Source organism: Marmota flaviventris, chromosome 6 (assembly GCF_047511675.1).
Source record: "Marmota flaviventris isolate mMarFla1 chromosome 6, mMarFla1.hap1, whole genome shotgun sequence".
NCBI classification, from domain to species: Eukaryota; Metazoa; Chordata; class Mammalia; order Rodentia; family Sciuridae; genus Marmota; species Marmota flaviventris.
The window spans coordinates 109,586,337-109,607,243 of record NC_092503.1 but is presented as its reverse complement, the minus strand read 5'-3'; positions in this window follow the sequence as shown (position 1 = coordinate 109,607,243).

The following is a 20,907-nucleotide window of genomic DNA, read 5'->3' as shown; positions in this document are numbered from 1 at the left end:
GTGGAGATCACGTTAAGCAGGATGATCTGAGGGGTCAGTTTATGCACCCCCTGTCCTGAGAGATCTGGAACACAGAGACGTGGCTGGGGGAGGCCACAAGGAGTTGGGGCATCCCAGGGACATTTCTCAGATCTATCAGACCTAATTCTTAAGTCAGATTTAAACACAATGAAAAAAAAATTATGCTTTCATGAAAAGTCATCGAATGCCTGGAACTGAGGAAAGAGTCAGCTTTGGATTCAGACTTGAATTTGAATCTGGGCCCTCTAAAATTCTGTAAGACAGCTTAACATCTGTGACTTGAATTTCTACGGTGTGCGTGGTGAAGGCAGCATGTCTCTCTCACAGGCTTCTTGGACGATCCACAAGGCCATGTCTGTACCATCTGCAGTTCTTGGTCTGAGGTAGATACTTCTTCCCCACCCACCTCCATTCTACTCTATATTACAGTTTTCAGTTGCAAGCAACAGAATTGACTCTGGCTCACTTAAGCAGAAGATGTATTGAGAGATATCTGCTAACCCCTAGACTTCTCGGAGGAGTAGAAGAAAATTACTCAGGACCAAGCTTCCAGGAACACTTCTAGTACCACGCTGCTCAACCAACCCAATCTGGAATCTGCTTCCCTGACAGATGACCTAAAACCACTTGATCTGTCATTACCCAGGGTAGTAAATTGGAAATCCCCGAGCCACAGAAGTTTCAGCTAGTGACCCATTTATCCCAGGCGGGGTGGGGGGGCGGACAGGCCTAAAGAGACCAATAAGATTCGCTAGAAGAGAGGCCCTTGCATGTGTTTGTCACAACAGAGTACCTATGCACTAAAGGACTAGAAGCCTCCTGCTGTTTCTGGCCACACTGACTTGAGCCACCCTGATAGCTCTTTTTAAGATGAGTCATTTGATTCTTCTCAAGCTTAGTTTGGGGTTGCACATTTTAAAACCAAAAAGTTCGGTTTGAAAACCAAAAAAATTATCATCTCACCTTTCTAACTTATAGCAGGGAACGAAGAATAATTGTGCCATTTTTTTTTAAAAGCAGCTGTTCATCTCTTCCCTCCCTTTCTTCCATTTTCTGTTTCTCACTTGTGATTTCTCTTCCTCTTCCTTTGCTTTAAAACCAAATAAAATCACAAATATTTCTTGATAAGCCCTTGCGATCATGGAGGTCAGCTCCATATCTAACCCAGAACAGGGCTGAGGCTTGTCAGATCACGCAATCCCACAAAGCCCCTAGTGACCTGAGGAAGCTCTGGGTTCTTGTTTCAGCCCAGTCACTAACAAGGTGGGGACCCCTGGCAGGGCACTTCCTATACTAGACAGGACTCCTGCCTGTAAGTGACAGGAACCTAGCTAGAACCAGCCTTGGCCAACTGGAAAGGAAAAGGGATGGGATGTCGGGATGTGGGGAGTGTGAGATCATTAGAAGTCTCTCTGTGGCTTTGCTCCACTTCCTCCTCCCTGGGGTGGGATTTTTCTCCACCAAGGAGCCATGGTTCTGCTTGCTCTTGACTCTCCCAGATCCAACCCTGGGAAGAAAGGGGCTTCTCTCCTCAGCCCCAGCTGGAAAACCCAGGTGAGGTCTTGGGTCATGCCACTCACCCTCTGGACCGGTCACTAAGGCCAGCTAACGGTGATTGGCTGAGTCGATACGTTACCAAGGCCAGGTGAGGGAGGTCTGAAGGGGGAGGTAGCAGGTAGCAGGAGTCCTGGCTGGACCTCACGGCGCCACTGAGAGCCAGGCTTTCCACGATTTGTGTGGCCTCCACTTTCTCTAGTTTACTCTGCTCTTCTTCCTGTGGGGGTACATGGGGCAGGGGGTGGGGTGGGGGGCGGATAGGCCTAAAGAGACCAATAAGATTCACTTGAAGAGAGGCCCCTGCATGTGTTTGTCACAACATACTCCATGGGCATGGCCAATTCAGTCCTCTGAGAGGGATCAGAATCCTGAGAGAATGAGACCCAAGGATGGTCAATTTCATGGTGAACAAAAAATCAGAGTGGTGGTCTTAGAACTGTTGGAGAGCATGGGGCTGTTTCCTCTCGCCAGCAGCATCAACACACAACTCTACTCTTGGTCTTTGAATTTTTTTCCCTTTTGCTCAAACACAAAAAACGATTGAGCTAAGTTCTAGCTCAATAACAGGTTCTTCTAGGAAATAATACCATTGCTGTAGACTGGAGGCACTAGATTTTGGCCAAGAATTGTTACCATTATTATTAAAGTTTGCTAATGTAAGCACAGCTTCAGGACCCCAAAGTGACTTTACTGCACTATGTCAACCTCATCATGAGTTGTTCCTTTTAGCTTTAAGGAAAGGGCTTTGGTATGATTCTGAAAAACGGGTGACTAAGAAGAAACTTCTTTTTGTTTTGAATCTTCAGGATGCAAATCCTGATGAACTTATCAGACTCTATCCCTGTCTCAGTAAGAAGAGCGTGACGAAGGGAGGCCACTCTGGAAGCAGCAAGGCCTCAGGCAAAAATCAGGTGGAAAGTTGTTAGCTGTCTTTGAAATTCATCTTTTGTGTATTTTTAAAAAATAGAACCTCGTTTACACCATGACTGCCTTTTCCATCTTCTCTAACACTTCTTGACGCAATCAAAGGTAAGATTTTATTATTTTGACACTAGTCACAGGAATTCTCTTTTTCTGTTATCTAGGCTGCTTCTAAGTGCTTCTCACTGTGGCTCTGGCTGTCCTCTGGAAGTGTTTCCAGGCCTGTCTAGAAACTGGAGACTCTGGAGATGGACATAGTGGTGCACACCTGTAATCCCAGCAGCTCAGGAGGCTGAGGCACGAGTTCAAAGCCAGCTTCAGCAACTTAATGAGGCCCTAAGCAACTCAGTGAGTCCCTGTCTCTAAATAAAATACAAAATAGAGCTGGGGATGTGGCTCAGTGGTCGAGTGCCCTGGGTTCAATCTCTAGTACCAAAAAAAAAAAAAAAAAGAAAGAAAGAAAGAAAAAGAAACTGGAGACTTGGGTGTGAACAGCAGAGGCACAGGGGAGTCATGAGTTCCGCTTCCTACCTGAAATCTGCTGTGACACAATAGGGCAAATGTCAGTCATCTTCATTCCTTTGAGTGGGTGACTGGTGGGATGACAGTTCCAGAAGGAAAATATAGGTTGTGTTTTTAACTGTCTTTGTCATCGTGTAGAGAAGTTTTAAATTAATCAAAGCAAATAGCCTAGAATGGTTTCATAGATTTGCACTTGGACATTACCCCAAACCCAATGTATCTCCATGAAAGAAGATAAAAATGTAAGGATAACTGTCACACCCTCTCCTTGCAAACCTGCCTTGTAGATGACATGGAGGATGTTGCACAAGTGGCTATGCAGTCCCTTCCTGTGCTAGGGAAGTAGGGAGACTGAGGCCTGAGGTTGACGGTGACCTTCTCTATCCATGATCCTTCCTCACATTGTGGCTGCTGTGGCTTTTGAGAGTGAACATAATGGATTCTTTGTTTAAACCGTTACTCAGAGATAGAATTCTGAATATAAATAATCACTAAAAGGTATTGTTGGATTTGGGCTGAATACAAACTGATCCCAGTGTTTATTCCAGAAGCTGAGCTTTCAAAGAAAATGAAAATGATTTCTCTCTGAGAATATAGACACTGTGTGATCTCAAGTTCTGGTTACCCCAGGATTTACTGGATTTGTAGAAGTTGGAACAGGTGAAGCAGATGGAATTTGGAGCCGGCTGTGATGAACGCAGGAGCAAAGGCAAAAGCCAGGCATAGCTCTGACTAAGACTGAGGAACTCAGCTCTCTCCCTGACAGCCCTCTCTTGATGGCATAAGGGAGATGTTGCATTTCAGGAGAATTTCCTAAACCATCCATCCGAATCCTGTTCACTCACCAAATAGAACCTCCTTTTGAGAAACTAAATAGACAGTGCCCTTATATCCCATTCACAGCATATAAGCCCCAGTGGCAGCCCTGTCATCAGCTAGGAGGAACCTGTCCAAGGGCTGGGTATTCAACAAAGCCAGGCTTTCATTTCTCCATCTGCAGAGGGCGGTGGCCTCATGTAAGTGAGCTCAGGCTCCGTGTGTATTCTGGCAGCTGTTGCGTTGCTAATCTGTAGTGCTCTTTGGGAGGACATTTTTATGTTTTTGTATTGTTGGAAGAGCCCAAATGTGCGATCAAGTGTCTAGACTTCTCCCCATGGCATGGATCTATTTAGTTCTTCCCATTCAGATTGACCTCACTGCTTATCTGAACAATAAGCGGGTCCTACCTCCACCATGAGTCTTCCTGTACTCCTCAGGTCCTCAAGTTTATTTTGTCCAATATTAAGTTTGCCTTCCCAACATTCTTCTGATTAGTTATTGGATTGCTGTATTTTTTCCCATTATTTCTAACTTTCAACCTTTCCATGTCTTTATGTTTTTGATATGTCTTTTATAAGTAGCATATAGTTAGATTTTTTAAAAAAATTGCAACTTTATAATCTCTGTCTTTTAAGTGATGCATTTAGTACTTTTATACTTATTGTGATTACAGTCATATTTGGACCTGTTTTGATAGTTGTCTTGCACTTTATATTATTCCTGCTTTTTCTATTATTTTTTTTTTACTCCTTTCTTGCTCTTCTTTTTTGTTTTCTTATCCCCCTTGCAAACTGACTAGGATGTTATACATACATACTTTCTGGCCTTTCATTGACATTTATGATGCATATTAAATAAATGCTAATTAATATCTCATCCATTTTTCCAAGTAATACAAGAATTTGTAGAATAGTAACCCTTTGTGCATACTTTTCAGACTTGGATGATTTATGCTCAGTTTTTAGTTCTGTGTTTTTAAAAAATAGATATTGTTATAACTTTATATCAAAAATATTTGTTTGGATTTATATATAGGATTATTAATCTCGTTGTTTCTCAATCTTTCTTGTATCCTACATGCAAAAATGATCTAATGGGATCTAATGGGATCATTTTTTCCCCTAAAGCATAGTTTTAGAAGTTTTATTTTTCACAATGGCTCATTTTTGTCTATCAGAAAATATCTGTTGAGAGCCACAGCTGCCAGCAAACTTCCAGCTGCCAGCTGATGATTGGCTCACAGCGGCCCCAGCAAATTTCTAGCTGCCAACTGATTGGCTCCTCTGCGGTGATGCTCATTGGGCTGTTTCCCCGCCCTTTCAGACCACGGAGCTGCTCATTGGGGGACTTTTTTTGGCTCTGCCCACACGACCCAGCCAATCAGCCTCAAGAGCAGGAGGAGTGAGGTTGAGAGGCTTGTGGGAAGCCGGTGGTGGCAGTTGGGCTCTGAAGGTTTTTCCTGAGGAGCTGTGTGGTTTGGTGTGTGTGTTCTAAAAATAAAGTTCGTTTCTTTTGACAAGTGGCTCCTGAATTGTGCCCAGCCAGACTGCGGCATTTGGTGGCCCGTACGGGGAACGAACCCGCGACCTTGGCGTTATCAGCACCAAGCTCTGATGAATCCAAATTTAAAAAGTTTAGAGTAAAAAGAGTTATTTTAAGTTTATCTTTGGGGAATATATACCCCTTCCCAATTCCCTCTTTTTGCTTTAATAAGTACATTTTAATAGTTTGATGAGCTCTTTCAACTATGCCTTGTCCCTGTGGATTGTATGGGATTCCTTTATGTGAGTAATGCCAAATGATGAGCAAAATTGTTTAAAAGAGGTAGAAGTATAACCAGGGGCATAACTGTTTTGGAACGCCCACAGTGGCAAAATTTTGTAAGCAATGAGCTATAATATCTTTAGTTTTTTCTCTGGCATGAAGGGAGCCCATCAAAAATCCAGAAGAAGTATCAACTGTAACATGCAAATATTTTAATTTCCAAATTCTGGCAAGTGTGTGACGTCCATCTGCCAAATATGGTTAGGTATTAGTCCTCTAGGATTGACTCCAAGATTAACTTGTGGTAAAAAGGTCACACAATTTTGACATTGTTTTATTATTTGTCTAGCTTGTTCCTTAGTTATTTGTATTGGTGCTGCTATACCTTGTTCCTGTTTTTCTAATCTTTTATCCTCAGAGAAATTTGGATATGTTGTTAGGAAAGGGACCTTATGAGGATCAGCAGCAACAAATTGCATATGATCCTGGCGTATACGCACAAATTGCTGCAGATGCGGTTAGGGCATGGAAGACTTTACAAGGACATGGAGGTTTACAAGGTCAATTATCTAAGGTAATACAAGGAGCTAATGAATCTTACGTTGAATTTGTAGATAGGCTTATTCAAACAGCTACCAGAGTTTTTGGGAATACAGAACAAGCAATGCCATTAATAAAACAACTGGCTTATGAGCAAGCAAATCGTTGGTGCAGAGAAGTCATTAGACCATGGAAACATGAAGATTTAAACACATATATTAAATTATGTAGAGACATTAATGAACAAGAGCAAGTCGTGGCAGCTGCAGTAAAACAGGCTTTAGAACAAGGGCAAGTCTTGGCAGCTGCAGTACAACAGGTTTTAGATGCCAGGCCAAGAACATGCTACAATTGTGAACAAACAGGACATTTTAAAAGGAATTGCCCCATAGGAGGAGGGTTTAACAAAACTAGGTATCAAAGGAGTAGAATACCGGGTACTTGCCCACGATGCTGTAGAGGGAGACATTGGGCTAATGAATGTCGCAGTCTGGCTGGGCAAAATTCAGGAGCCACTTGTCAAAAGAAACGAACTTTATTTTTAGAACCACACATGCCAAACCACACAGCTCCTCAGGAAAAACCTTCAGAGCCCAACTGCCACCACCGGCTTCTCACAAGCCTCTCAACCTTCCCCACTTCTCCTGCTCTTGAGGCTGATTGGCTGGGTCGCGTGGGCAGAGCCAAAAAAAGTCCCCCAATGAGCAGCTCTGTGGTCTGAAAGGGCGGGGAATCAGCCCAATGAGCATCACCGCAGAGGAGCCAATCAGTTGGCAGCTAGAAGTTTGCTGGGGCCGCTGTAAGCCAATCATCAGCTGGCAGCTGGAAGTTTGCTGGGGCCCCTTCGGCTGTGGCCTAATATCTTTATCTTACCCAAAGTCTTAAAGATAAATTTTTTTTAAAGTACATAAATCTAGGTAGACAATGATCTTCTCCAAGTATTTTGAAGATGGTTTCTATATTTGCTCCCTAATTGTTAAAGCCTTTTTTATTTTTCTTTTCTCTCTCTGGCTACTTTAATATTGTGTCTTTATTGTCAGTGTTCTATGGCTCATTATCATGTGTCTGGGTGAGAAAGAGACCTGATTGATATAGTGTATGCTTCTTCTATCTGTGGGTCCAATTCTCTTGTCCAATTCTCTCTTCCTAGAGAAAGCAAAGCCACTATCTCATTGACAATTACATCTCCTCCATCTTCTTTCCTCTTTCCTTCTAGAACTCTGATTAGAAACGTCAGCCTCCTCCTTCTGCCTCCCATCTCTTAACTACTCTGATTTGAGAGTCTTCTGGTCTGATACCTGCATAACTTCTAGTTTACATTATGACACTGAGCACAGACTTCATTTCTCCTGCCATTTAATATTTTATCCTTGTCTCCCTAACTGGACTGAAAGTCCTTGAACACAGCACCCAGCCTTATGTGCCACTTATATTCCTAAGGCTATTGGTTCAGAGTCTGATATAGTAAGTGATCAATAAATACCTCATTATTCTATGCTACCAAACTGCACCCTGGCTTGAACGTTGCAACATGACCCCTTAGGAGCCAGATGAATGCTTTGGGCCTGACACATCCATTATCTCTCTACCAGCCCTATGGCTCCATGCCACGGGCCTCAGGTGACTTCCTTGGATTGCACCCTTCACCTTTGTGATCCTTCCAGCTCTGGGGGTGGGGATGGGGGTGGGGTGGGGGCTTACCTGAGTCATGTGACTCACCTCCTGTCCTTTCTATTTGAACCTTAAAAGCAGTCCAGTTTGTCTGTCACCCTTAGCCCAGAAATTCAATTCCGAGGGCAGACCTTGGAACACTTCGGGTGTGAGAGCTGCTTCTGAACGGCAGTTTGGAGTTTGAGATCTACCTCTTTTGGCTAAATGGGCATGGACGCTGAGCCTTCATTTGCTTATCTGTTAAATGGATATAATATGGCTGTGACAATTAGTTGAGACAGTGAATGCAAAAGTACTTAACAAACTAGTGTTCCCCAGGTATTCTGCAAGCTCTCCCATTTTGCAGATGGAGAAATTGAATCACAGGAAGCAACTTTCCTACAGAGTTGACCCAGAAGTAGAGTTGCTCTCCTTCTTGCTCTAAATCACCACCCACAGATGGTGCCACTTGACTCTATGGGTGGAAATGTGAGTCATTCCGATTCTTGCTCTGGGAGTCAGGGCACCGGGGTTCAATTTCCAGCGTTGATGTAAACTAGTTGAGTGACTCTGGCCAAGATACTTTCCTTCTCTTAACCACTTTCTCATCTATAACATTGGAGAAATGGTAGTTGCTTCAAAGTTTCCCAAGAAAATATAACATGATTGAATTGAGTTCAACACCCGCATGGACAATGCATTCAGTAAATACTAGTTGAACTTGAATCTTTCTAGGCCTTCATTTTCTAGTCTTTTAAACAGCCTTCTTTCTTGATAGCACTGCTAAACATCTCAAACGAGATTGTGTAAGATTACTCTGAGGAGTAATGTTAAGATGCTTTGCAATTATAAGAACTAGAACTGTGTGGAAGTTGTGAACATTCGTTTAGTGGGATCCTAGGCATGAACCGGCTTTTACTCATGCCCCTTTCACAGCATAAGAAATGATCAGTCCCACTTTTCTGAAGAGCCATCGAGGAGTGATTTGCTGGCATCAACCCAGGCTGCAGAAGTGGGATCAGCTGTGGAAGTTGGCATCCTACTAGAAGGTTAGGAGTGCCCGCAGAGGTGCAGCAGGCAAGAGAGGTCATATTCTCCCCTGACCAGGAGGGTTTGCAGAGGGACGGGGTCTATGTGGGCTCTTGAAAGGTGGGCAATGTTTGGACCCATGGAAATGGGGTGGGGGGTGATTTCAGGCTCCAGAAATACAGTGGGCACAGGCAAGGGGCTGGGGAAGATTTAGGGAACTATGGTTAAGTAATGAGTCCCCTCATTTGGCAGGAGCAAGGGGTTGGGGAATTGACAAGTCATTGGAAACCACTCAGACCCAGAGTTCAGGTTCCAAAGGGATGGACTGGAGTGTTTTGGAGAGTGACAAGAAAGAGTCCACCCAACACTGGTGGTGAGGACAGGAAGCCAGTCTCAGGATTTGCTCTTAAAAGAAAGTAACTTCAAAGTTTCAGGAGGTATTTTATACAGCTAAGGGTGAGAGGATGTCTCTTTGGTTTAGCAAAATGTGCTGATTTTTTTTCCCTGTAATTATTATTTTTAATGAAAAGTTAGATTTGGAAAATAATTAGATCTAATAATATATCCAATAATAATTGTTGCTAATATTTATTGAACACTTACTATGTGCCAGGGACTGTTTGAGTCATCTATTCATTTCTCAGGGCTGCCATATCAAATTACCACAAATTGGGTGTCTTAAACAATGGACATGGGGCTGGGGTTGTGGCTCAGTGGTGGAGCACTTGCCTAGCGTGTGTGAGTCACTGGGTTTGACCCTCAGCGCTGCATATAAATAAATGAATAAATAAAGTGATGTCCATCTACAACTAAAAATATCTTTCAAAAAAACAAAAAAACAAAACCAGACATTTGTTCTCCATGGTTCTGCAGGTCAGAAGGCTGCACTCAAGGTGTCAGCAGGCTCTCAGGGGACAACTCTCCCGCCTGCACTTTGCTCCAGAAAGACAGCAGCCACAAGGGGGTGACCCTGAGAACAGGCACCTCCCTGGAGTCTCCAGACTTGGGGGTGAAGCTGCATCTCCCATGTTCCTGTTGGGGGAAATCGGAGCCACTTCACATGGCTGTGAGAAGAAAGGGGGTCTCCAGATGTGGGTTCGGAAGGTGACTGGAATATGGGGCAGGAGGGCACTGCTCCCACAGGCAGTGGCAGAAACTGCTGCTTGCCCAGGACAGTCTGCAGGAGGAAGCAGCCCCTTGCAGCTGCCCACCCGGGGCAGCCAGAAGCTGCAGAGCCCAGGCAGGGGGTGTGTGCCTGCCCCACCCATTCCCTTCCTCTCCACCCAGGCCATTCTGGGGACTGGAGCTGGGGTGGGGTCAGAGGGGGGTGCGGGAAGGGATGTGCCTTAGTTCCCTCCACTTGATCTCCCTGACACATGGGTGACTTGTTTTTCACCCTCATTGCCACAGTGGCCTCAGAATGTAAAAGTGACCTTGACAGAGAAAGGCCTTCCCCTTCCCCAAACCTCCCCAGGCTCCCCTGGCTGGGTTCTCACTAAAGGCCACAGGCCTCTGCCCCTACTGGGACTCCCTTGGGGTTTTGTGGATAAAAGAAAGTGACATAATTATATGATGGCCCCATGTGGACTATTAGCACATGGTCCCACGTAAGCACCGAGTGATCATAGCCACCACAGGCCAGGAAGTCGGAGGTCAGAGGTCAGAGAGACCAGCGTCTTCTTCCTGCCCTGGTCACCACCGTGTTGTTCCTACTGCCTCTGGTTCTTGATGGCACACACCTGTCTGCTTGGGTTCCTCTGGTGGTGGCTTACCCCAGGTGGAACAGTGGGAGGGCTGGAGGGCTGGGCAAGGGATGAGCTGGGGTTTGCACATGCGGTCAGGGGACGGGGACGAGGACCTTCTCCATCTTTAGTATCTTGTGCCACCACTGCGCCCAGACCCAGAACAGCAAAGATAGGCAGGAATTTCCTGGATGGCAAGGTGGGCAGCAGCTGGAGCTGACCCGGTGAGGGTCCTGGGGAGCCAAGGACAGCGTCCTGTCTAGAGTAAAGGTGGAGCCCAGGCTCCTTCTGGTCAAGGGTCACTCGTGGGTTGAGGCATTAAAGCCAGAGCCCCTTTTACATCCTGTCCTCTGCAGTCCCTGGTTACCCTGAAGAGCACGAGGTCCCCACAGCTTCACTGCAAGATAAGGGAAGGCTGTCCAACCTGGGCCCATTTCTCACCAAGTGAGCACGAGGCCTGAATCCTGCTGAATCTCTGAGACGTGGAGGTTTGTTGTGCTTTTGTAGCATGGACTCCTGGATTACCTCAACCCCTTGCACCAGTGTCTCTCCAGGAGTTGTGGAGAGACACAACTTTCATAACCACCCTAGGAGCTGGGCATGGTGGCCACACACACCTGTAATCCCAGCTGCTTGGTAGGCTGAGGCAGGAGGATCTTGAGTTCAAAGACAGCCCCAGCAACTTAGAGAGGCCCTAAGCAATTTAGGGAGACCTGTCTCTAAATAAAATATAAAAAGGGCTGGGGATGTGGCTCAGTGGCTAAGCACTCCTGGGTTCAATCCCTGGTACCAACCAACCAACCAACCAACCAACAAATAAATAATCACCCTAGGAAAGCAATGATGTTCTATTTTACCATTTTATGGAGGAGTGAACTGTAGCAGGGAGTTGCCCAGGGTCATGCAGGTAGAATATAACTGATGGGACTATTGAATATCAAGCAAAAGTTCAGAGGTGGCAATAGGGAGGAAGAAGGGACCACCCAACTTGGTTTAGAGAGTGAGGTCAGCAAGTGAGTGGAACTGGCAGCAGAAGGAGAGAAAGAAGAGAGCACTTTTTTTTTTTTTTTTTTGGTCCTGGGGAACGAACCCAGGGGAACTTAACCACGGAGCCACGTCCCCAGCCCTTTTAAAATTTTTGATTTAGAGACAGAGTTTCACGAAGTTACCTAGGCCTTGCTAAGTTGCTGAAGCTGGATTTAAACTCTGGATCCTCCTGCCTCAGCCTCCCTAGCAGCTGGGATTACAGGAGGGTACCACCTTGCCCCACAAGAAGGAAGCACTTTAAGGGCAGCCTCAATTCTGTCCCTCCATAGCTCTAGCCTCAGGGTGGATTTGAGACCTTCTGGAGTTAAGAGGTGCCCTGTGTAAGGCCCCCAGCACCAGGGCTGAATCATACAGCGTATCTGTGGAGCCTCACGGGCCTGGTCCCAGGTGTGCTCTGGACTGGAGCAAAGAAACAGCCGATCTTTGGGTAGTAGTCACGGCAGCAGAATGGAGAACAGCCCCAAGCCTCCCCTTTCCAGCCAGGCTGCATTGCTCAAGCTGGTTTGGGGCTCCTCTTTGGGACTTGCCTATTTACCAGCCACATCCTTTATGGTTAAGCCACTTAACTGCCGTTTCTCTTTTTCTCTTTCTGTGCTGTTTTAAATAGATTATATACACATACATATATATATATATATGGTTGAAACATTAAAAAGTATTTAAAGGTATATACATGCTCCCCCATCTGTTCACTTCTCATTTCGCCTTACAAGCAACTATTAACATTAGTGTATTATTTTCATTTAGATTCTATTTGTAAATTTGCAGGATAACTGAGATATGCAGTATTTTTTTTCTTGCTTTTCTTTTGGGGCGGGGGTGGGGTGTACTGGAGATTAGATCCGGACGCACTTTACCAGTGAACTCCATCTCCAGTCTTGTCTTCTCTTCTTCTCTTTCTTTCTTTCTCTCACTCTCTCTCTTTTTCAATTTCGAGAAAGGATTTTTCTAAGTTGTCCAGGTTGGCCTAGAACTTGTGATTCTCCTGCTTCAGCCTCCTGAGTTGCTTGGACTACAGGCATGCACCACTATGCCTGGATATCTTTGTTTTTCTTATAAAGACTGCCACAGTATACTGCATCTTGCTTTTTTCATTGACTACATCTTGGTAGTATTTTTGTACAATAACAAAGAACATAAATATCATTCTCTCTCTTTTAATAGATGTATGATTTTCTATCACCATATAAGCATATACCATGAGGTATTTAACTAGTTTCCTGCTGATAGATATTTAGGTTGTCTCCAACATTTTGCTAATATAAATAATAATACAATGAACATCCATATATGCCATTTTGCATATATCCAAATATATCTGAAGGATAAATTCCTAATAGTGAAATTGCTGAGTCAGAGATGCATTTTTACATTTTTTTTTCCCCTGGTACTGGGAATTGAACCCAGGGCACTCTACCACTGAGCTACATCCTCAGTCCTGTTTATTTTATTTAAATTTTAAACAGTGTCTTGCTAAGTTGCCCAGGCTAGCCTTGAACTTGTGATCCTCCTACCTCATTCTCTCGAGTAGCTGAAGTGCCACCGGGCCCAGCTGCATTTTACAATTTTTTTTTTTTTTTTTTGGTACTAAGAGATTGAACTCAGGAGCACTTGACCACTGAGCCACAACTCCAGCTCTACTTTGTATTTTATTTAGAAACAAGGTCTCTAAATAAAAGCATTGTATGTATTTCAATTTTCAATTTTCTAATAGAGTGAGTTGCTCAATGCCTCACTATTGCTGAGGCTGGCTTTGAAATTGCAGTCCTCCTGCCTCAGCCTTCCTCTGGGATTACTGGCATGCACACTGGCACCCAGCTGCATTTTACATTTTTTGATAGATACAAAATTGCCCTCTCTGGGAGTTTATTGTGCCAATTTTTATTCCTCTAGCCCTGTATTAGAGCACCATTTTTCTGTAGTTTTATCAAAAAAATGGGTTGGTGTTCAAATTTTCAGACTTGACATTTTGACAGGAGAAAATGAAGTAGTTTTTATTCACATATTTTACATCATAAGTAAGGTTGTATGTATTTTCATATGCTTAAGAAATATTTTTATAGTTCTCTTTTGATATCAATTATCCATGCCATCCTTGGTCTGTCTCTGTAGTGTTATTAATCTTTTTCCTATGAATTTGTAGGGATCTTTCAATTTATTCTGGAGATCATCTCTTTGTCAAGAGACAAGCTGTAAAACATTCTTCTCATTGACATGTTCATGTGATTTTTAAGAATATTTTCCTTAGGGTGTTTTTTGTTGTCTCTCGTATTGACGTGCACAAGTTTTTGACTTTCACAGATCAAGTCAGATTTATAATTTGGATGTTCTGTTATAGTTAGACCTTATCTAAGCTGAGGTCTTAAAAGAATTCTCCCACATCTTTTCCTAGTCACTTTTATAGTTTTATTTTATCTAACTCTTTGATCAATTTTGAATCTTCTAATAGAGTGAGTCCACATTTTATTTTGTTTCCTACCAAGACATTCCAGTATCATCTATGGAATAACATTTTTTTAACCAATGATTGGAAATTCCATGCGCATTGTGATACACGTTTCTATCTTTCCACCGTGTGCCATCTGCTCACTTGTCTATGTTCTAGTGTCGTCAGTCCTTACAACAGTGAGAATGTTTCTTTTCAATATCTGGCAGGGTCGGTCCCCTCATTTCTCTATTCTTTTCAGAGTTATCTAGACTATGATTTATTTTTCCATATGAAATTTAGAATCAGATAATCTAGTTCAAAAACACGTTAGCCTTTTATTGAAATGTCATTAAATCAAAACCTGAATCAAGAAAAGAGTGACATCTTTTCTTTCCTTTCTTCTGTTCTAATGTTGAGTCTTCCTAGCCAAGATTCAGGGCAACTTGACTTTGACTTTTCCATTGGCTGGAGGCTTCTATTTGCTTTTCCATTAGTTTTCATCCTGTTTCGGTGTGGAAAGCTGTTGTCAGGTGATGGGGAACATTTCCAAATCCAGAGTAAGTTTAGCTATTCATAATGACATGAACAACTAGGGACCCTGCCCCGTCTCCCCCATCTCCCTCCGAGCAGAAGCTCACTCTCCTCCACATTGACTTGGCATAGCATTTGGGTTGGGGTTTGGGGAACGAGAAGGTCTGTCACTAACACCTAGAAAAAGAGACCAGGGAAGGGGCCTTGGAGGTGGGGAGAGGGGACACCATGTGAATATCCAGAACAGAAAGTTAGCAACCTCAGACAAAGATAGAAAGAAGAAGGGGGCCTTCGGAGGGCTGAGGGTTTGTGGGGAGGCCTGTGGGCAGGAGGGGAGGAAGAGAAACTAGGAGGGGAGCGAGGCAGGTGGGATGGAGCAGCAGCAGGAGAGGTCATCTGCATGTTCCCAGGCCCAGGAGCAGGTGCAGCAGGGGCGGGACAGGGCAAGATGAGTGGGCTTCTCCACGTGGTCTCTTTCCATCCTGCGTCACCTCCTGCTCCCTGCAGAGACAGCCTGGGCTGCTGTCTTGGGTTTTGGGTATTCTTTTTATTGCAAGAAATGACATAAACATAGAAAAGCATAAACATGCATAAGAGAACATTTACCAGGACCCCAGAGGCTCTCCTTGTGGCTCTCGCAGAGGGGGTCTATGTCCTGTTTTTTTATGATCAGAAGACAAGTGCTGTCATAATGAAGAAAAAAAATGTTGAAAAATTCAAAGCCAGGACTGAACTGCACAGAAAAGGGGGTAGAACTCGGGCTGGTGTTGGAGACCTGGGAGCCCATCAGGAGAGGGAGGCAGAGTACAGGCCTGCAGACAGGGCCCTGCAGCAGGGGTCTGGGGGAAGGGAGCTGCTGTGCTGGGATGCGTCTCTGCCCCTGAAAGCCCCCAGCTGCCTGGCTCAGAGTGGCAGCCCAAGCCAGCCCCACAGCTGGGGCAGCAGCTCAGGGGATACACCCTTGGGCCTTGGGCACCAACCCAACCCTGAGCAGATTATCAGGGAATAGAAGCCCACTTAAAGAAGCCATGTGACGGTCTTTGAGGTGGCATCTCAGCACTGAGGCCAGGCAGTGAAGCCCAGTTTGCTGTGGGTCTTTTAGGGCAACTGAGAGGTCATTAGATTGCCATCACTCTCTGTGGCTGCTGGACGCCCACCCATGCTCCTCTCTGTTCCCTTCCTCTCTTGCTTTTTCAGAGACCTTCTCCTCTTACCCAAGGACTAAGAGAATCCTTCTTCCTACTCCAGGACATTGTGTTTTCAGCTCCTGGTCCCTAGCTGTCTTCCATGGCTTAGCCCCTTCCCAAGATTAGAAATCTGAGATTCCCCACCCCCCCCAACATTGGGACCCACCAGGCCCTTGAGTGGCACCCTGGGCTCAGACAGCCTGCCTGATCCATGGGGAGGGGACTGTGAGTAGAGCTTTGGGAAATTTTTGGACCCAGAAGGCACAGGCAGGAGGCCTCCGCTTGGCCAGCCCTTGGTGTTCTGGGTAGAGCCTAAGGAGTTCCTAACTTTGGTCATTCCCAGAAGTAACTAGGAATAAGGAAATCAGTTGAGACTCAAGTTTGAGACACTGTTGTGTGGGGCTTGGGGGCGGGTGGGTTGTATGCAGGGAGTGCACCCTGTTCTCCCCTTGTGGGTGCACCTCAGTACTTTGTTTTGGGTGAAAAGAGAACTTCAAGAGAGTGTGAAGATAGAAGCTCAGGATTCTTGGTGCCTGGGGTCTCTGAAGACACTTTCTGGAGTTTGGCTATCTGTGAGTGTCAAGGGTACCTTTTTGGTTATCAGAGTGTTAGACTCAAAGGGTTTTCAAAGTTAATAGTGAAGTTTTGAGAATAGGAGAGTGGGGACAAAAGCCCACTCTCACAAGGGCCATCTGGGCGACCAGAAAGATCCCTTTTTGTGTTTGGGTCATGGAGATTAAATGTGATGGTGGTTGGCAGAGTGTCTAGGACCTCTAGGTGCTCAACAAATGTTAGCTCTCCCTGTAAAAAAGGTCTGAGCGATGGAACAGTGTCCAGGAAGTCCCCTGGCTCTGGGGGAAGGGATGAGGCAGGAAAGAGGAGGCACTCAGAGATGGGCTGAGTGGGTCTTGTGCCAGGGGGGCAGGGCGGTCCTCCCAGGGTCTGGGAACGAGAGCTCTTGGGAGGGCCAGGGACAGGAACTACCTGGTCCTGGATGCATCAACTCAAGCAGAGAGATGGAGGTCCTCAGTGCACCTGTGCTGGTCACGGGGCTCTGCAGTCCACCTGGGCAAGTGGTCACCACGTGTTCCTTGCTGTGTAGCTAATGGGATGCAGTCCCCTCATTAGAGAGAGAGAAAGTCCTGTTTGAAGCCTCAAACTGAGACTTGAATTCCAATCAGCATTCTAATTCCAGTACACTGGACAAAACAAAAACAGCTGTGAGGAAAGCCAATGAAAACAAGAAGAGTCCCCCCCACCCCAGCCTCCAGCTTTGGGAGACACTTGGCCATTTCCGCTGCTTCTCCTCTCCCCTCTCCTTTTTAGACTTCCCAGGGAACATGATACCTGCAAACAGCCATGTGCTCCAATCCCCCATCTCCCCAGGAGACCCTCCAGGTCCCTGCCTGGTGTCTGTCCCCTTGTGCGGCTCCATGCTGTGTGCAGATGGGCTCTGTGGTGGGAACAACCACACAGACCAGCCACAGGGATCACAGTGGGTCCATTTTCAAGACTCTGGGCTGTGAGCAAGTCACAGACAAAACCAAGGAACACGACTCAGTGTCCCAGAGCACCACTTTTCAGCTACCGATGGGTTTGGCGTCTCTCCTCACAGTTTTTGTGGGTCAGCGGAGAAGTGTCCACTTATATAGGATGTAATTTTAAGAGTTTCAAAATGCCCAACTACCCTTTGGCCTGAAATAGAAGCTCTCCTTGTAGGAGACATGTGTTAGGGACAAGAAGGCTCCTGTCAAAAAAGAAATGACCGAAGAGATAGGGCCAAGCTACTGTAGCCATCGGCAGCCACGGAAACCCAGGCAGGCTTTTGCTAGGAGGATCATGATGAAGGGAGGGTCATACAGGACAGGAGTCTTTAATATGGAGGCAGGTACAGGAAAATATCTGCAGCTTTGACTGGGAGAGAAGACCCAGTGGAGGAAGTGTTTATAGGACGGAGTGTGGAGAAACTGTTGAGTTCAGAGAGGTAGAAAGGCCTGGATTCCAACAACTTCACTGTCTTGCCCAACTGATTCAAGGGTGTGCACTGGTCCCAGACTGCGTGGGACAGATCTTCCACTTACCCTTCTGCCAGTGACCTCCTGTTATTCCACCAGGTTTTAAAGGAAGTGGAAATCCTGCTCCCACCTCCCCCGACACAACCCAACATCAGGAACAAGGCCTAGCAGCCCTCCACAAGCCCTCCAAGTGGAGGGGAAGGGGGCATTTGGCTCCCCACTTTCTAACGTTCTGTGAGGGATAAAGGAATGAACAACATGGCTTTTCTGTTTACCAGGAAAATTAACCCAATACTGAGAGACCCTAAGGAGGCAGCTTCCTTCTTTGGTGCTGAAAAGTAGGACACTCTCCAAGTGTCTCTGTGCTTGATTCAGTCAACAAAGGGAAGTGAATCCATCGGCTACGAGAACATTTAACATTCTCCACAGTTCTCAACAGGGCTTACGTACAAAGTTTTGTGCTGGGTCCAGAGAGGGAACAGAAAGAACTTAAATGGGGAGCCACAGGCCCTACTTGTCTGGGGCAGTCCTGACTCCCACCTGGTGTCCTGGAGCAACTCCTAATAGTGCCTCCTTTTAATTTCAGGAGCACCTTGGTTCAGACAACAAATATGTTCATCCTCAGTGTAATAATGCTATGGGAGAACAATCTAGTAGGAGAAAATAAGCAGCTCGCATTTTTTAGAATGAGAGAAGTAAGATAAAGCTGGCTACAGCTACGGGGTGAACTAACATTCTTTTCTCCTTTGCTGTTTAGGTTTCTGTAGAATAACGTGGGCTCTCGCAGTATCTCCAGGAGGCATATGTGGGGCATTATATGCATCCATTCTATGTTGGTGGCACCCTCTGGGGACACCCCTAAAGTTCATGGTGTTGTGCAGTGAAGCACCCTGGGTGTCAAGTTTGGAATGGCCGAGAGATCATTTTCTTATTCCAGTAGATCACTCTAGGTGGCCCTCAGAGGGCCACAGTCATGCCTTGTTCCTCTTCACAAGCCTTTGTTCAAGTTTTTGCAACAGTGAGTCTGCTAACAGATGCTAGTTTAACTGAGCAATATTTAACCATTGACTCCTCACGCCAGCCCCTCAAAAACCTGTAATGAAGATGGTCTGGCCCAGTGGTTCTCAAACATGCCTGGAGGTGGCAAGAAGATTTATGTGCCTGAGCCCCTCCTAGGGCTAAGCATCTGTGTCTCTGGAGGAGTTGGGCCTGTGTGGGATTCTGGGTTGTGGGTTGAGGTTGGAACCTCTGATCGTTCCTCTCCTGGACTTGTAGATCCTGTGGTGACAAGGGACCTGCTAAAGGGTCAGCTCCATGTTGGATGGCCCTCTCTGCCTGTGGTTTGCTGATTTCCATTCACTGGGTTCTCCTCGGAGGTGCTGACTGGGTCCTGAGAATAAACGCAAGCTATGGGCCATCTGCTGGGGGCAGGCTGCCATGCTGGGGGTTGCCGATAACAGAGGAGGGGGTCTCTCTTTGGGAAAAGGGGTGACTGAGAGCAGAAAAGGGAATGGGATGTGGCTACATTGTTCCCTTCAAAGCCCTGGCTGCAGGCCACCATCGCCTAATTAAAATGACCTACCAGGCATTCCAGCAGGGCTAAGGATAGGCAAGGTGTGAGACCTCTGCAGAGGGCAGGTGCTCAAATTTGGCCTTGCACTAGGGCTTCTGGGAGTTGGTTGTAGAGGAGTGAACTTAGGGACTGTTAGGTGTCATTCATCAGTGGAGAAAGAGAAGTGTGAACAGGGGGGCAGGGGTGATGAACCAAGGAAGAAGAGGAGAAGTGCACACCTGCTCCCGGGAAAGCTCTTGGGGATACTAACAGAAGGAGGTTACTCACACAACTCACAAGTGGAATTTGATCAAGTGGCCCTACAGACTCAGGTTTCTGCCCAAGGATTTACAGGGTGGGGACAGAGCAGGGCAGAGAGAAGGAGACACAGGGTGGACAGGGCAGGGCAGGCCCAGCTCCTGAGGACAGAAGAGGCATATTTGGGAGCCAGAGTCCTTGCCCCAGCCATGAGAATGAGGCTTTCAGAAAGCCCCCGTGAGGCAGTGATGTGGCCAGGCTAGGAGGAAAATCTGAGAACCTGCCTGATGTTTCAATCCATCTTTGACCAGCTTTAAAAAAAATTATTGTTTTAATCCCAAAGTGCTGGGGAGTTGTCTCTCTGTATCATTTTACTGGTAGAGAGGCAAGAAACAGATGGTGGAAGCAGATGAACTTGGACGGAGGGATTCTGGTTTCCACTGACCTCCCGAGAGTGACCGTAAAATCTTGTGCCCTAGCTTCTGCTGCTGATGCCAGACCCCTGGAGGTCCGATCCCAGCCCAGTCTCTTTCCACCTAGACGGCCTTGGGCAAGTCATCCTGCTTCCCTGAGCCTCCATCTCTGTGGTCAGATGGTGGAGCTGTGTGAGGATTGAAGACGACGGTTGTACCCGACTCTGTACTGGTCACGTTGTCAGTGCTTCCAAAAAGGTGGCTGTTAACTTTGGTTTGAGTGACAGTGGTAAGCGGTTCCTCAGTTTTCACCAGGAGTCAGGAGTCCTGCTAAGCAATTTATACCCCACATCCCATCAATCCCATTAGCCCATTTCACAGTTGAGGGAAGTGACCTGCAAAGTAGCAGAGCACAGAGAGGTTTGCTGTCTTGCTAGTATGTGGCAGAGCTGGGATTTGGTCCGGGGACAGGCTCAGACTGCACGCTTGCTATACAGCCTCTCTCCACAGATAGAATTGGGAAATTCTATCTCTCCACAGATAGCCTGGAAACAAACCCTCTCCATGGAGACCTGGTCCCCACTCCCTGGACTGTCCTTTTATATGTGTACAGATGTCCAGAGCCCTTCAGCTCCTCCATGTTTCTGCCCCTCAGCTCCTGCATGCATGGCGTGGTTCGAGGCACTCTGATTACCTCTTCACCTCGAATCCTCCTGGCAGTTCTAGGAGAACAACAATCTTTTCCCATTTGCAGTTGGAAACAGTGCTCTTTGGATCACCCAACATGGCCCTTTTCCTCAAGGATCCTATTTCCTAGGGAGATCATTCTGCATGAAGGAGCATTGTGGGCAGTCGCATGTCTGAGTTGGGGTGTGATGAGAGGGGCTGGGGAAGGGTCGAGGCCTGGATTA